The 17680-nt window shown below is 35.9% G+C and overlaps 1 long non-coding RNA gene and 1 pseudogene across 1 annotated transcript; both read right to left on the reverse strand.

Annotated features, from left to right (window-relative positions):
• Positions 1-3218: 3218 nt before the first annotated feature.
• LOC105774260 (serine/threonine-protein kinase AFC3-like) lies at positions 3219-10742 on the reverse strand (annotated as a pseudogene).
• A 1330-nt stretch (positions 10743-12072) lies between these two features.
• On the reverse strand, positions 12073-14516 carry LOC105774432 (uncharacterized). Its single transcript, XR_001127361.2, has 4 exons — positions 14363-14516; positions 13792-13882; positions 12543-13575; positions 12073-12452 (listed from the first exon to the last, which is right to left on the reverse strand). It is a non-coding gene; the product is annotated as an uncharacterized LOC105774432 (long non-coding RNA).
• Positions 14517-17680: the final 3164 nt, after the last annotated feature.

Raw genomic sequence — 17680 nt, forward strand, 5'->3', positions numbered from 1 at the left:
ACACAAATTTATTTTCATACATAATATTTACACTTTCATAATTAAATCAACTAGTTAACATGCTTTATACTTAGATTAAAATTAAACAAAGTAAAATTCCACAACTATCTCCACTTCCACTTTCAATTTCTTTCTTCCAAGATGATATTCTAACTTTCTAGTGTCTCTACTTCACTTCTCCTTTTGGAGTGGCTATTGAAATTTCCAAGGAATTTGGAAGAAAAAGTGGATTTAATGGTAAGGGACCAAATTGTAAGGAAAATAAAAATCCCTTTTCATGTATATATAAGTGGCGTTGGAAGGATGAAGAATTTTCTTCATGTTTCCATACAAATATATTATTTAATTTATTATTTAAATAATAAATTATCTTATAAAATAATAAAATAATCAACCAATCATAATTTAACACTTTTCTTTCTTATTTATTAGATGATATAATTATCTAATTTGAGTAGTGACTATTTTATCCTTCATGTTTATTCAAAATCTCATCCTTGAGTCACTATTCACTTTTGGTAAAATTACAATTTGGTCCTTCATATTTCTTCACTTATTCAATTTGGTCCCTACACACCATTTTGATATCATAAGAATTTTGGGTTATTTTCTTTTTGGTCCTTAAATAAGGAAATGAAAGTGATAAAAGAGAAGGTTGAGGAGTATCAAAGAAAGTTAAATTGAAAGTATGTTGTAGTATATTAAATTAAAGTAAGGATTAAATCGTAAAGATGTAAAAAATTTTGAAGTTCAAGTATAATTATTTGAAATTTGGGGAATGAAGTATAAACATGAGAAAAACTCCTCAACCTTCTCTTTTATCACTTTCATTTCCTTATTTTACTTTATCGAGAAATCAATTGCATACTATCTCGATTTATAATTGCTTTTAAAATATAAAAATTTTAGAAGTGTTACAAACTATTTCAAAACAAATTTAAAATTAATTAAAATCAAAATAAAACCAATCCCGGTTAAAATGGAACATTTTCAACTATTCTATTAGTCCTTTATTAAAAGTAAAAATTCAATTTAACTTCAAAAGTAAACCAAAATTCAATTTAGTCCTATTAAATCAAAATTTTAGTTATTTTTGGAGGTGATCCCTTGGGCCATCAAAAACAAAAAGAAAATACTCACACAAAAATTCTTGTAATTGAGCAAGATATTGAGCAATGATGTCCTATTGAGCTTCAAAGGAAAGTAGTTGCACATGTACTCCTTGGTGACTAAAATAGTGCATGAACTCCTAAAGGGAACATCAACTTTAGTGGATTTCCTCTTAGCTGCAATCCCGATAGCTCTAGAAACCAAACCTCGAAGTATATAATGCTGACCCTCTACTGAAAATTCAATAGCGAGTTTTTGGCAATCCCGTAGAATTGGTCCTAATCCTTGTAACCAATCGACTTCCAATATCATATTTCATCCCATCACTCTCAATAGTTTGAGGCCTGTCAGTACCTCGAATGGCATGCAAATAAATAGCTACCTTTTGTAACTTTTCAGTTTCTTCCACACTGGGTTCCTCCCTCGACTCTAGGCAGTCCAAGATCTCTTTATGTTCTTCAGTCTCATTATTATCATCCACTAAATTTTAGTATAGCTGAGATTTGATAATTTGTGGCCAATTGAGAATTTTGTACCACATCACATGCACAAACATTTCTTTCTATGCTCCTCTCTTTCCTTCATAGTAGGTAGTTTGTTGGACCTAGGTTATTCTATTCTAGTTATGGGATGAAATGAGTGATGAAATATGATTGTTTGTAAGTTACGTAAGGTTTTCCTTGGAATATTAAACTCTATGTATTCCCATTTGTTTAGTAAGATTGTAGGCATTTGTTAAAGCTTTTCAAGTGAAATATCTTAATTGGTTTGGCTCTCTCTGGCATAAGGTTTCTAATAAAGATATGCTAAGTGCATATTCATCCAACACCAAGGAGTCCTTCAACCTCTTCATAATATTCACCCATAGTGTTTACCACAAAGCATGCACGTCGAGCTGCGTCATCACTGTGCGCACCTTTTCTTACTCTCAGGGTTGGTTAGCTTTAAAAAGTTATTCCATTTTCAACAACTATCCTCTGAAATTTAAAGATATATGAAACTTACTATCCACGTTTTGCACTAAAAGAATAGTCCATGAGCACCAACAAAGTATAGTAAGAATATCAAATACCATAAATAACTTTACAATTTTTTTTATAGAATAATTTAGGAATATTAAAAGATGGAGAATAGAAATAAGTTTTTTTAGAAAGTATATAGAAAAAAAGCTTTGTTTCCAAGTTTTGGGTATATATTGGTGTCTTACAAATGAAATTTGTCTCTTATTTATAAGAGCTTTCATGTCCCTTCATAGAGACATAAGCATCCAATATATGCCTATTTAGATAGTCACATCTTTTAATAATGCACACAACTATTTAATATATATTGCTTGAATAATCATAACTTTTATTAATAATCAAGCAACATAACTTCAAGTAACAAGACACGTAACTCATTACTTTCCAATAATAACAATTCTTGATTAGTAATAAGTGTTGTAACTTTTGGTTACTTACAATTTTTCCTTTGCAACTATTGAAATAATATATATTATGAAAATGTTCCAAATCACCACTACTGCTTCACAGCCTTTCGTTGTCCTAATGAAGATTCAACCCAAGATTACTTGGAGCGCCCATGAGCTTGGTTTGACTCTCCATCCTTTTCTTCATATGTGCAAACATGGTCCCATATTTTCATTCCAAAACTTTCCGCACTTTGTTGCATTTCCCATCGTTACTCATTACGGGTTTGCTTTCTCTCGGTAGTAAGCTTTGAACTTGATCCATTTCCTTCAGCAAACGGGTTATTGTTTCACCCCTAAGCAAATATGTTCTGCAAACGATGCATCTTAGAAGACTCCTTTTATGTTTAGTAACTGTGGCTACTTTAGTTTCTATCACGTTTGGGATTTCATCTCCTTGGAAACAGATTCTTAGGGAGCATTTTTAAGCTTTAGGTCTCTTTACGTTATTTTGCTGACCAACTTAACAGTGGTGATTGCTCGACTTCTTTTTTCACGATCATGGATAACTATATGAATAAAGTGACTTTCAAATCATCTTCAATGCATGGAGTCTTTTTTCTCAAATATGTTACGAACTATATGAATAAAGAAAGATTTTCAGCCTAAACTCTGAAGCCATAAGGTAAATAAATTATGTAACATTACCCAGAGGATGACAAGTGATTGAAGCACAAGCTTATTACAAACTATGTTTACTGTTTTATACCCCAATACCATCACTTTTGTCTCCAAGAAACCTCTCTTCAAAACACCGGCCATCGATTTTCTTCAATTCCGCTAAGCTCATGCAGTTTCGCAACATGGATCCAGCATGTTCTTTGAGATTTTCTATGAATCAACATTAATATACGAACATGGAAACCTCAAATTTGGTAGCTGGCCTTTGCCATTCATCTGCCATTTCGAGCACTATTATTTTACCGTCTACTTGGATTCTGAGAAAAAGGGATGATTTAGAGCTTGACGTGCAGTGAGACGTTCAGATGGATCGTATTTTAATAAACCTTCCAATAGGTCTGCAAGAAAATATCTCGAACTCTCTACATGTTGTGATACCATATTCTGAAATAAGGAACCGATACTGAATCAGAGAAAGGAAATCTACATGACAAAACAAACGCATGAAAGGAAATATGACCTTCAGGCGATCAAGCTTCTTAACAGCTCTAATACTCTCCCTAGAAACTGCTCCTTCAGGCCAATTTAGTCTAGAGCCGCTCCGAAATATTTTTCTGAACCTCGGCTGTATCAAACCAAAAATATGGTGAGATGCAATGCAGTTAAAACCAGTTGATTATGTGATTAAAAGTAAGCTTATAACTTACCTAGCCCTTCGAATCATATGCTCAGGAAGAGGTCCTAATACCATCTCCATCATTGCCAAATGCTCCAAGTTCTCATGGGTCTGAAATAATGCTCCACTCTACACATGAATTAACCAGCGTAAGGTCCCATGTTCCACATCTAAACAAAGCTAAATTCATCTGAAGGAATGCAAGACTGACTGTGCATAGTTCAATAAGTATACAACCAACTCCAAAGATCAGAAGGATAACTCCAACCTAGACCTGCATCAATGTATTAATAAATGTATCAAAACAACAAATGGCATAATTGAAGGGAGTCATAACAACAGATGGCACATTTGATCGGTGCCAAAACAACAATTAGCACACTTGAAAAGTGTCGAAGTAATTTAAAGCATATACAGAAGCAATCTAGGCAATTCAATCATACAAGATATTAAAATGGAAGAACTCAAAAGGGAAACCAAACAGTAAGTCATTCGACTATTTTCTATTAGATTTTCAGACGCTGTCCTAAAATACCCTTCCTTGAACTCAACTAGAAACTAGAATAATATCTAGGAAATAGAACAAAACACAAAACAAACAAAAAGAAACAGAGTATTCATTACCTAGAATAATCTCAGGGGCTCTGTAATGCCTTGTGGAAACAATGGAGCTGTGATTCTGATTATCGAATGCAGTGGTACCAAAATCAATCAGCTTAATGGCACTTGACTATGGCAAGCACCTGAAACGCGTTTCATCTGAAGAACTCCTCTGTACCATTTCAAGCATTTTTTATTCATAACCAAGTTTGTACCCCAAATCTAAAAAGGCATAAATTATTAATTATAAAAACCCAAACTACCTTCCAGCCAGGAAGCTTTACATATTCAGAAGAAACAAGAAGAATATTTTCAGGCTTCAGGTCGGTATTGATTAAGAGTAAATCATGCATATCTGCCAGATAAGTAATAGCATAGGAAGACGTTAAACAAAAGAAACATATTAAGCAACCCAATGCCACCCTTGTACAAGCAAACAAGGCCAAGTAACAGAACAAGGTGATTTCTTAGAGAAGGAAAGATGACAATGTTGAGCCAAGAACAATCCACACACATGCTACAGATTCCAAAAGCTGATGAACAAATTCGCGAACAAGATCCACAGGAAATGGGGAGTATTTATTTCTCTTTAGAAAATCAAATAAACTTGGTCCAAGCTTCTCAAACACCTGGTAACACCATTAAAAACACCGTTAAAATGCATTCACAGGAAGATTTTTGTTCAGTCCCAATTCTATAAATGAAGTCTACAAGGACAAAACATCTATAATTAAGAACTCAACTTATCTTAATAGATTCAAGTTTCAATTATCAGTATTTCAACTAATTTGCCTAAAAAGTGTTAAATTCTATACCAAAGATAAAATCTTGAATACAAACAAGAAAACAATACAACTCAAAAACTTATCTGATAGGTGCTATGAGCTATACTATATATAGGAACTATGAAATGATAACTGCATATAATAGCTAACAGCTATTAGTAACTAACAACCGTAACTGACTTCAACAGACTTATAACTGAAAGCAATTGACTTTAACCAACTGAAGTTAATGCTTAACTCATTCATACTCTAACATTCTCCTCAGTTTCTTTGTTGTTTGAACATTCGAGAGCCTCGTTGAGAGTGAAGACCCGAAGTGCTTTGCGAAGGGACTCAAACTGCTTGGGTGTTATTGGTTTTGAAAGAACATCCGCAATTTGTCCTGACGATGGGACAAAATTTACTTGCAAATCTCCAGTGAGGATCTTTTCCCGAATAAAGTGGTGGTCAATTTCTACATGTTTCATTCGTGCATGGTGTGTAGGGTTTGCGGCTATTGCAACTGTTGACGTATTATCGCACCAGACTACAGGTATCGACTGTGATAAACCAATCTCACCAACCAATTGTTTAACCCACAGAAGCTCGGACACACAGTTGGCGAGACTTCTATATTCTGCTTCTGAGGATGATCTGGACACTACACTTTGTTTCTTTGAACACCATGCAACAGGATTTGGTCCAAGGTGCACGACATAACCAGTGGTGGACCGACGATCTTCAACAGATGAAGCCCAGTCAGCATCTGAGTATCCAAAAACTGCAACATTTCCTTTGGTAAAAAACAACCCATGATCACTGGTTCCAATAAGGTATCGTAACACACGTTTGACTGCCCTCCAGTGAGTCTCACTTGGGCAATTCATATACTGGCTCAATTTGTTGACACAAAAGGATAGTTCTGGCCGAGTGATGCACACATACTGGAGCATCCCTACTACACTTCGATATAAAGAAACATCAGAAAACGCAGGACTGCCATCTGAGATAGTTAACTTTGGAACTCTTACCATAGGTGTAGGAACTACTGCAGCTCCTATCATACCAGTTTTGGTAAGGATCTCTAACATGTATTTTTTCTGACTTAGCAGCATCCCTTCCGGCATATGTTTGACGTCAATACCTAAGAAGAAATTCAGCTGCCCTATGTCTTTAAGAGCAAATCAACTATGAAGCTGTCGAACTACACTGTCCACTTCCGTATCCAAACTGCCTGTTATCACAATATCATCTACATACACTATAAGTAGCACCACGCTTCCTGATGTGGAGCGAATAAACAAAGAAGTATCAGCCTTGGAAGCCTTAAAGCCAAGATGATGAACCAAATACTGTTTAAGTGTATGAAACCATGCTCTGGGAGCTTGGCGCAATCCATAAAGAGCCTTATTTAGCTTGCATACAAGCTGCTGTCTATTTTCACCGGATACCTCAAAACCAGGTGGCTGCTCCATATAAATTTCTTCTGTCAAGTCACCGTTAAGGAAAGCATTATTGACATCTACTTGCCTTAACGGCCATCCTCTCATAACAGCCACCGCAAGTATGACTCGGATGGTTGTTGCACGGACCACTGGGCTGAACGTGTCGCAAAAATCAACTCCAGCATTCTGGGAAAAACCTTTCGCCACTAACCGAACTTTATACCTGTCCACAGTCCCATCAGCCTTTTTCTTTACCTTAAACAACCATTTGCAACCCACGGCTCGACGATTATCAGGAAGTGAACACAAAGTCCAGGTATTGTTGTTATGAAGCGCCTGAAGCTCGTTGTGAATTGCGATCTGCCAATGTTCATTCTTTATTGCTTCATGGATGTCAACAGGTGTATCACTTGATGAACAGACTGTTGTGGTTAGGTAAGCCTTAGGTTTAAATATTCCTGCTTTACTACGTGTGACCATGGTATGGGTATTGGGCTGAGTAATGGGTTGAACAACATTAGGTGAGTGACACGTAGAATGTGAACCTTGTAAGGGAGCACCAGGTGGACAAGGAGCAGATGCAAGAGATGTAGACTCTAGAGAGTGATAAGACGGGCTAGGTAGAGCAGGTGGTGTAGAGGTAGAAACAATATGAGTGTTATGAGCTGTAGGTGATGGGACGCGTGATAAAGAACGTGGAAGCATGACCAGCAACTTAGAGCTAGATTTTGAGGAGTCTGTGGTGGTGGGGTCAGATTTATGAGGTGCTGTTTTAAATGGGAATGTGGACTCACAAAAAGACACGTGACGAGAAACATACACTTTGCCATTAGCATCTTGACACCTATACCCCTTTATGGAGAGGCGAATAACCTAAGAATGTGCAGGGACTAGAACGAAATTGTAGTTTATGATTGTTATAAGGCCGAAGATTTGGAAAGCACAAACACCCAAACACTCGAAGGAAGGAATAGTCTGGTGGAACCTGAAACAACTTTTCATAGGGTGACATATTACCTAGAGGTGAAGAAGGAAGTCTGTTGATCAAGTATACTGAGCTGCTGAAGGCCTCATTCCAGCAGGACAATGGCATAGCAGCATGGGCTAACATAGATAAATCAACTTCAACAATCTGTCTATGTTTTCTTTCAACTAACCCGTTTTGCTCAGAACTGTAAGGACATGAAACCCTCTGTTGATTGCCTTGTTGAGACAGGTAGTTTCTTAAGGCCTGAAATTCACCTCCCCCATCGGTTTGTAAAGCAAGCAGCTTGCAACCAAGAGACCGTTCTGCTTGTTTATGAAAGAGAGGAAACACATGCAGCACTTCAGATTTTTTCTTTAAAAAATACACCCATGTGTACCTAGTACACGCATCAGTAAACGCTACATAGTAACGAAATCCATTAGAAAGAATTGGGGCAGGACCCCAAACATCTGCGATTATCAACTGTAACGGGGTAGAATACACAGAGGTAGTCTTAGAAAATGGCAGCTTGCATTCTTTGCCTAAGTGACAAGCAATACACGAAAACGAATCAGTAGCTGAGCCAAACTCTATATTACAATGTTGTAATGCCTTTCTAAGTGTAGCAGTACATGGATGGCCTAGCCTAGAATGCCATAGGCTGAGGGGAAGACGTTTAGCACCAGCACAACAGTAAAACGAAGTAGAGACCTCAACTGGATGAGACGAGCCAGCTAAGTCGAGCTTGTACAGCCCACCATGCATAGACCCTCGGAGTAGAACTTCATTGGTTTGAAGATCTCGAACACGGCACTGTGTAGGCAAAAACTCAAACATCACTCGATTATCTTTAGTAAACTTAGATACCGATAATAGATTTTTGGTTATCCCAGGCACACATAGCAGAGACTTCAGAAACAAAGAACGTGATTGAGTACGAAGAGAGGACTGACCGGTTGACCTGATAGAGAGTGCATGCCCATTACCCATATACACCTTACCTGATCCATTGTATGGAGTACTGTCACTCAAAGCAGTAGGGGAATTGGTGAGGTGATGCGATGCTCCTGAGTCTGGATACCAAGCATTATCGGCCACAGTGTCAGGTGTAGCAATAAGAGCCTGCGATGGAGTTGACGATGGCCCTGGAATAGATGTACTGACATGCTGCATGGGATTAGCAGCAACAGGACTCGGTCACAACTGAGTAGGTGTGGGAGGGACATACCATTGCTGTTGCGGATAGGTAGGTACCCAGGGCTGAGGCGAAACACCATTGCCTACCATGCACACATTTGCCTGAGGGAAGGGTGGTGGCCTATAGTTTGTACTTTTGTAGGTGGTATCAAATCGATAATAACACCGATCAACAAGATGACTAGCCTTCCCGCAGAGTTGACACTGAAACCGCGAGCCTGAAGAACGCCCTCGCCCACGACCACGAGCTCCTGATGAGGGTCGATATGCTGGTAAGGAGGGATTATTGTTAGTAGAGTTAGTAGGCTGAGGCATAACCATGTTGGCAGAACTAAGAGCATCAGGCACAACAAATTGCTGACGTGCTTCAGCATCGAGCAACATTGTGATAACACTCTGAACATCATAGGGAATTGGACTGGCAGTGATGATCGTAAGTACTGACTCATATTCAGAGGATAAGCCATTAAGAATGGCTGTAACATGCTCTCTTTCACTAATAGTCTCCCCACAGCTAACAAGGCTATCACAGTAGCCTTTAATTTTCATTAAAAATTCCTTCATGGACAAATCAGCCTTACGCTGTGAATGCAACGCCCTCCAATAGAACATTAACTGAGATGTTGTTTTGCTGCCAAACAACCGAACAAGAGCATTCCAAATCTGAAGACTCGTATCAAGTCCAATAAGATGGGGAAGAGCTGTAGAACTCACCGATGTTAATAACCACGACGCAAGAGCACCATATTGCTGTTCAAAACGAGCAAACTCCGGATTGTCTTGTGAAACACCATCACCATCAAGAAGAAACTGGGAAGGAGGAACAAACTGAGGATCAAGAAACCTTTGAAGCTTAAACGTTTTTACTGCTAAAAGAACCTGCTGACGCCATAGCAAGTAATTGTGATCGTCAAGAAGTACACTGATCTTCTTGGTAGAGAAAAATCGACTATCAACCATTTCATCTGGTAGAATAGATGACATTGCTGGTGCAAGAGAGTGAACTGCAGATGGGCTGGAGGGAGAAGTCATGAATGACTAACTCAGGAACGAACCTATATCTGATACCATGTTAAATTCTATACCAAAGATAAAATCTTGAATACAAACAAGAAAACAATACAACTCAAAAACTTATCTGATAGGTGCTATGAGCTATACTATATATAGGAACTATGAGCTGATAACTACATATAATAGCTAACAGCTATTAGTAACTAACAACCGTAACTGACTTCAATAGACTCATAACTGAAAGCAACTGACTTTAACCAACTGAAGTTAATGCTTAACTCATTCATACTCTAACAAAAAGAACCACAGAAAACTGAGAAGGAATGAAGGATCATGCATTCTAAGAGAACAAGCAACCACTCCTTTCATAGCAAAATGCAGAGTAAACCTCTTATTTAGAATAAAGTTGCCTATACTAAGGAAAAAACATGCCTGAAATGGAAACTCGAGAAGATGGTTAAAAGAAGGTTCTTGAATACTTACTATACAAATGTGATTGCGGATATCAAACCAATTCCGAATCTGCACACGGCTACAAATAATAACCAAAAGTGTGTTAGCACAAACTATACTAGATACAAATCCATAAACAAAATATAGGAAGACATACCCTGAGGTGCCCTTTTCATTCTTTGCCAGATGCTGAAGTATATCGATTTCAATCATAGCAGCATCATGGTATTTGCGAATGCTTCTAACTATCTTAATAGTAACATACTCTCGTGTTTGACAGTCCCAACATTCCAAAACTCGGCCAAACGTGCCTACAATACTAGCAATTTTTGCTGAGAAGTGCCACAACTAGAATCACAGAAATTAAAAGATCTCACAGCAGAGCACTTTGTCAGCTAACCTTTTCCCATCTTACTAAGTATTTTATCTGTCAAAACATTAATTATACAAATCATTAATCAAAACTACATCACAGAGGATAAAAATAAATAAATAAATAAATAATGCTTACATCTTGGAGTGAGATTTTCACCGAGATTGAAAACATAATGGCCATCATGGTCATCATCCCTCTTGGGCCGCGACGAACGCCGAGCCTTCGCTAGAGCCTTTGTTGAATCGACGGGTGACAACGACCACTTTGAAGTTTGTCATTAAGAAGATTCAGAAAAAGCTGGATAATTGGGATGTTAATCTTCTTTCTTTGGCAGGACGTATGACTCTTGCTCAGTTGGTCTTTATCTATTCCTAACTATTTTATGTAAACTGTTAGGGCACGTTTGGTTCACTATAATGGAATAGAGGCGTAATGGAATAGAGGCATAATAGCAATTCAATTGTTTGGTTGAATGTAATGGAATAGAGGCGTAATAGTATTCTTGTGTTTTTGGTTGAATATAATGATGTTGTAATAGCATAAGGAAAAAAGCTAAAATGACTAGAATACCCTTAGCAGAATTTTTTTAGGTTGATAATTATTGTTATTGTTATTAAATTTTAATAAGATTATTAATATAAATAATAAATAATTTAATCATATTTTAACATAATTATTATTAAATATAATTTAATAAAAATATATAATTTATTAAAATTCTTAATATTAAATATTATTATATGAATTTACTAAAATCATAATATATAATACTATAAAATATAATTTAACATAATTATTATTAAATATAATTTAATAAAATTCTTAATATTAAAAATTCTTATATGAATTTACTAAAATCATAATATATAATACTATAAAATATAATTTAACATAATTATTATTAAATATAATTTAATAAAAATATAATTTAATAAAATTCTTAATATTAAATATTCGATATAAATTTACTAAAATCATAATATATAATGCTATAAAATATAATTTAATAAAATATATAATTTAATGAAATTCTTAATATTAAATATTCTTATATGAATTTACTAAAATCATAATATATAATGCTATAAAAATATTGTATAATCTACTTTATTATTTTTAAACTGCAATACATATCTGAATCAGTTTCATCTTCTATTCAGGGGCTTTCAGAGTACTTTTACCGGCTGATTGAGGTTCAACCATTTTTAAATATTCAAAACATCCACTCCAAATATAAATTCATGACTCCAAGTGGAACAACAACATATATAAAGAGATAATAGAGGGATGCAATTATTTGAATTGCAATAAAAAGCAAAGCTTGTGATCCTGACACTGAAATGTAATATAAATCCAACCTATCTCGTGAATTTTGATCATATCATAAGCAATTTCTAGCTCCATTACTGAATACATAAATGGTTGCATCAAATATTAATATTCCAAACAAGGAAATAGAAGTTTTTTATTTAAACCCCTCAAATTTTTTTGAACACAATCAAATTGTCATGGAAAATAGAGAAGGGGCAACCGATTCAATAGTACAAATGTTTCAGTTAATAAAGAACAGATAACAACTAGAAATCGAGAAAGGATCCAATCAGATAGACCTGCAAAGCATTACTGGAGATTGCCAAAATTTTACTTCTTTGATTACATCTAAGTAGCTTTTTGCTTCGGGGCCTTCCTCCTTAGTTGCCTCTTTGGCATCGAGTTCTTTATCCCCACAAAGAAAATTAATGCACCACATTGCGCAACACACTGCAATTGATTAAAAGAGAAATATCAATGAAGTTCAGACATTGCAATCCCTAGGAACAACACAATAGGTATGTATGCATTTCTAAATACCTGCAAGAAATCACCAAGCAGAACAGAGTATTGGGGTTCATTGGGACGATAGCAAAACAATAGCAAAACAATTGCAACAATTTCCAGTTTCATCTTCTATTCACCAACAACAAGAAGCTAATATCTGAATCAGTACCAAACGAACCAACGAAAACCCCATTAACCAATAGATATAAACACAAAAAAATCCAGAATTTGGTACACCCAATAAGTGAAATTCCAAGAACAATCAATCAATACTGGTAAAAGATATGAAAAAGGCAAAACCTTTTTCATAAGCCAAGTTTGCATATCACAGAGAGAGGGAGGATTAATTCTTCATAAGCCAAGTTTGCAAATAAATGATTAAAGCTTTGAACTACTCATGCTTTATCAATACATTTAAGAAGGCATACCTCAGGGGCCATATAGCCAATAATACCGGTTTCACCTGTCATGTCTCGTGGATTCTGAGCTTCAATATTATAGCTTCAATATTAGTTGTACAAATAGTCAATATTATAAGAGAGCTGACTAAGACAATTTCCCCGTATCCTCCTATAGAAACCCAAAAGCATAACTCCTTACTACACCAATCATCGAGGTAACACTAGTCATGTCCTCTACTATATTGTTTTTAAGTTCAGCAAAGCCTAAAAGCCCAGTGAGTGAGAAACTATTAGCTCCTATAAAGTCAGTATTCTAAACCAAACCGTGTTAGTATTACTAATCATGAACAGCAAACAGAACTCCACTAAAGATATAAACAGCTAAATTAAATGAAACAATATTTATATATAACCATCTTTATTTTGATTGGCAGTTTAGCACACAGATATCTTATATACCGGAACCGGCTAGCGCTCTACACAAAGGATAGAGATGGTCAGACCAAACAGGGACCCTCTATCACCATGCCTTAGGCCTATTCCACACCTTCTGTTTAGAATCCATTCTTGGTGACCAACTTACAAATTCAACACGGCCTGACATCAGTGTTCTCTGCCTCGACTGGTGCAACCAATGACTTTGGTCCCCAGACTACGGTGGCTGCCTACATAAACAAAAATCATGGTTCAAATAAATCAATGCTATCAATAAAAACTCAGCAGTCTTAGTATATTTGTTACAATTTCATTGAAATGAACCGAACCTTTAACATGATTTCACACGGCAAAGACATTAACAACACAGAAAATGGAATCATTTTCTTCCAACAGATATATAGATCATAAACATGAAATTTTGAAGGGAGTCATGTTTAACTTACATATAACCTTCCTTATCTTTGATGTGATAAGAGAACAGATAGCTGAGCAAGATGCCAACACCACAATTGCCAACTGAGTATCAACAGTGCTCTTGAAAGAGTAGGAGGAAACACAAGAAAAATGAAACATAGGATATTAATACAGTATAAACGTCCATAACACTTCAATATCAAATAAACTAATTTATCTCTATATAAGAGACATTGCTAAACCATCGGTAGTAGAAGTGTACCTGGAAAATGAAGAGAATTAAAATGATACGCATGGCCCATTTTACAAAGAAATCTGATCTTTTTTTATCAGCCAATGGGTTAATAAGGAAATCAAACAAGAAAATCAAACAGGCAATACAAACAGTAAAATCAAAGCCCAATGGAAATCATAAGAAAAGAATCAATATCGCAGATTTGAGCAAAAGGAAACGAACGAGAAGAAGAAGAAGCGAACAAAAATCGATTTTAACAAACGAAAGAGAATCGATGGAAGGGAAACCAACAAAAATTGATTTTAACAAATGAATCACAGATAAAAAAAAGAAGCAGAAATCGATGGAAGGGAAAGGGAAATTACCTCTAGAAGGGAAACGTGGAAGAATCGGTGGACGTGACTTTGCTGGCAGCTTCAATTGATGTTGGGAGGGAGAGGGTAGAGGTCGATTTCGGGTAGGGAGGGAGGGTAAAACAGAGACTGTTTTGGGAAGACGTCCGTAATAGGCTAATTGTCGTTTTGGGAAGGGAATACAAAAGCATGGATTTTGGGGAATAGGTTGGTAATGTAATACGCCCGTAATAGGCATTACAGCGAACCAAACATGGGATTAGGTTGGGCACGCGGAATAGATTGGTAACCGCATACCCATTACAGCGAACCAAACACACTGTTAGAATTCCTGTTAATGTTTGAGCTAAAATTGAGAAGCTTGCCCAAAGTTTTATTTGGGGAAAATCCACAGCTAGTCATAAGCCAACCTTAGTAAAGTGGATTGATTGTTGTCAACCCCTCTCCAATGGGGAACTAGGTCTTTAACGTCTCAAGGAACAAAATGAGGCATTTTTGTTTAAATTGGGCTACCATTTTCTTACTAATAAGAATACTTTATGAGTCAGAGTCCTTCGAGCGAAATATAAGATTACGGAAGATTTCCCAACGAATATTTCAAGAGGTTGGTGTTCATTTGTTTGGAGATCTCTAGCTAAGGTTTGGCCACTTGTTCATCACAGCCTTTCTTGCTCAGTGAGTGATGGAAGTCTAGTCAAACTCTAGACAGATTCTTGGATTACAGAGCTTGGTCCATTAATTAATTTTTGTATTAACACTGAGCAGATTGATGATTCCATTACTCTCAGGGAGTTGACGACTGCTAACAGTAATTGGAATTGGAACTATCTATGTCATAATTTGAATAATGATATCATTTCTTATATTACAGGCATTTCGGCACTGAATCCTTTAGTTAGGTGTGATACTCTTATTTCCAAGTGGTATACTAATGGTATTTTTACTGTTAAATCAGCTTACAGTACTCTTATGAAAGATTCCCTACAACCAACGAATAATAATTGGAAGCTTGCATGGCATATTTCTGGTCCTTAGCATGTTCGACATTTTCTTTGGTTGGTTTTTAAAAAACGTTTACTTACCAATGTTGAACGTTGCAAAAGAGGTATGGTTGACAATCTTTCTTGCAAATTATGTAGCGATGATGAAGAATCTACTTTATACGTACTTCGAGATTTTGTAAGGCACGAGAAGTGTGGGAGCAGCTTGTTCCTTTGAGGGTAAGTAATAGTTTTTTTCTCATGTATATTGTTGCGTTGGCTATCTGGAAACTTGATGAATAAATTTCACATAGTTCTTAAGGAAGTTGATTGGCAAACCTTGTTTGGTATTATTTGCTGGAAGTTTTGGAAACAAAGGAATATTTGTGTGTTCCAAGAAGAGCAGTTCAATACTATTTACATTCTTCAGTCCTCATGGTGTTGGGCAAAAGCCATTAAAGATATGTCAGGTAGTTCATATGGGAATCTTAGTAGACAGGATCAATGTCGAACTTGGTCTTCTCCATTTATAGGTTCCATTCAGTTGAACACGGATGGGGTATGAAATTCATGCTCAGGCTTAGCTTCCTCGACAATAGTGGCTAGAGATGACCATGGTAGGTGGATTTGTGGGATTGGAAGAAATATTGACAGATGTAGTGTTGAATAAGAAGGGTTATGGGTGATTGATGATGGTATCCAATTGGCTTGATCTGCTAAATGGACTAATATGATTGTCGAAACTGATTATGCTCTAGCTATTGAAGCCCTTAATGGTAGGCTCCAAGGACAGATGAATAGGGATTTGGTTTTGAAAATTCAAGAACTTTGTAAAAGAGATTGAAGGGCGAGAATTCAACAAGTCTAGAGGGGGACAAATATCGCTGCTCACACTCTAACTAGGTTGATGAAAGGTTTCCCTTATGGCTACCTTTAGGAATGGCTTATCAAATAAGGATTGATGGTCAAAATTTAATTTATAATTCTAAAGTTTATTTGTAATTGATTGATGTGTGTTTTCCCGAAACTAACTAAAAATATGACAAATGCAAGTGCACCTATCGATAAATAGTATAGCTATGGTGAGTAAAGATATTGTATCCACGAGGACTAAAAGTATTACTGATTACCGTTTTTCTATTATTTAGCTGACAAATTGGAGTGATTGATTTAAACTAAGATTTACTAAATTAATCTAACTAAATAACTCAACAGAAAATGAATCAGGAAAATAATTGAATAATAACCAATGAGAGAAACAATACCTAGGAAAGAATCCGCCTAGACTTCATCTATTATTATGAATCTGATTTAAATGATTTATTCACTTAGTATCTTGATCCATAGAAATCCCTAAATTATGCTAATATCTCTTTCGAAAGTAAGAGCAATTGACTCTAGGTTGATTAATTAAAATTTCTTTCTAATTAAAACCCTATTGTGGAATTACTTGATCTATGGATTCCCTTATTAGATTTGACTCTAATACGGTAGATTTATGTCGTCCTATTTCTAGGATTGCATGCAACTCCACTCAGTTATGCTAGATCTACTCTTAAACAGAGACTTTTCTTCCTTTGATTTAAGCATATTAAACATGAATTAATATCCTGAAAATATTAAAACAAGAGATAAACAAATATAACTGAGAACAAGAATAAAGTATTTATCGCATAAAACATAAGTCAAATAATAGAATTCATAATAGGGTTCATCTTCCCTAGGTATCTAGAGAATTAATTCATAATTGTGAATAAAAACATCTCAAAGTTAGAATAACCACAAGAAATAAAGAAACTCATAAAAACTTCAAAAGAAATTAAAAGAAGGTCTTCAATCTTGATGGAAACCCGCTTCAGAGTTGGCTCCAATGTTGTTTTTCGAGTTGTTTTCTTTAATATTCTCTGATGGCTCCATTCTTTTTTCTTCTATTTGGTATTTATAGACTTTAGAATGCCCAGAAAGCCTAAAAATTGAGTTTTCCCGCGTGTTTGGGATGCAAATCGCGAAATCGACACGGTCTGACACATAGCCTTGTGTCCAGCCTGTGTGGCACTAGCATTCTTCTCTTCAGGGGTATCCATGGTAATCAAGGACTCATCCTGGTTGTCAGCAACAAGAACCGCAGCAGCTCCAGCTTTCTGAGCATTCCATGCCTTCAAGGTGAAGAAACAATCGCGCGAATAGCAAAAGCTAATTGAGAAGATAAAAACTGAAACCAAGGGAAAATATGGCCAACAAGTTTAAATCAATACAGTAGGCAATTCTAAATATAACACGTGCCAACTATCAACTACTAACATATTTAAGTACGCAAAACTCAGATTATCACGTGTCACATTTACAAAGA

The sequence above is a fragment of the Gossypium raimondii genome, chromosome 6 (genome assembly GCF_025698545.1).
Source record: "Gossypium raimondii isolate GPD5lz chromosome 6, ASM2569854v1, whole genome shotgun sequence".
Taxonomy (NCBI): domain Eukaryota; kingdom Viridiplantae; phylum Streptophyta; class Magnoliopsida; order Malvales; family Malvaceae; genus Gossypium; species Gossypium raimondii.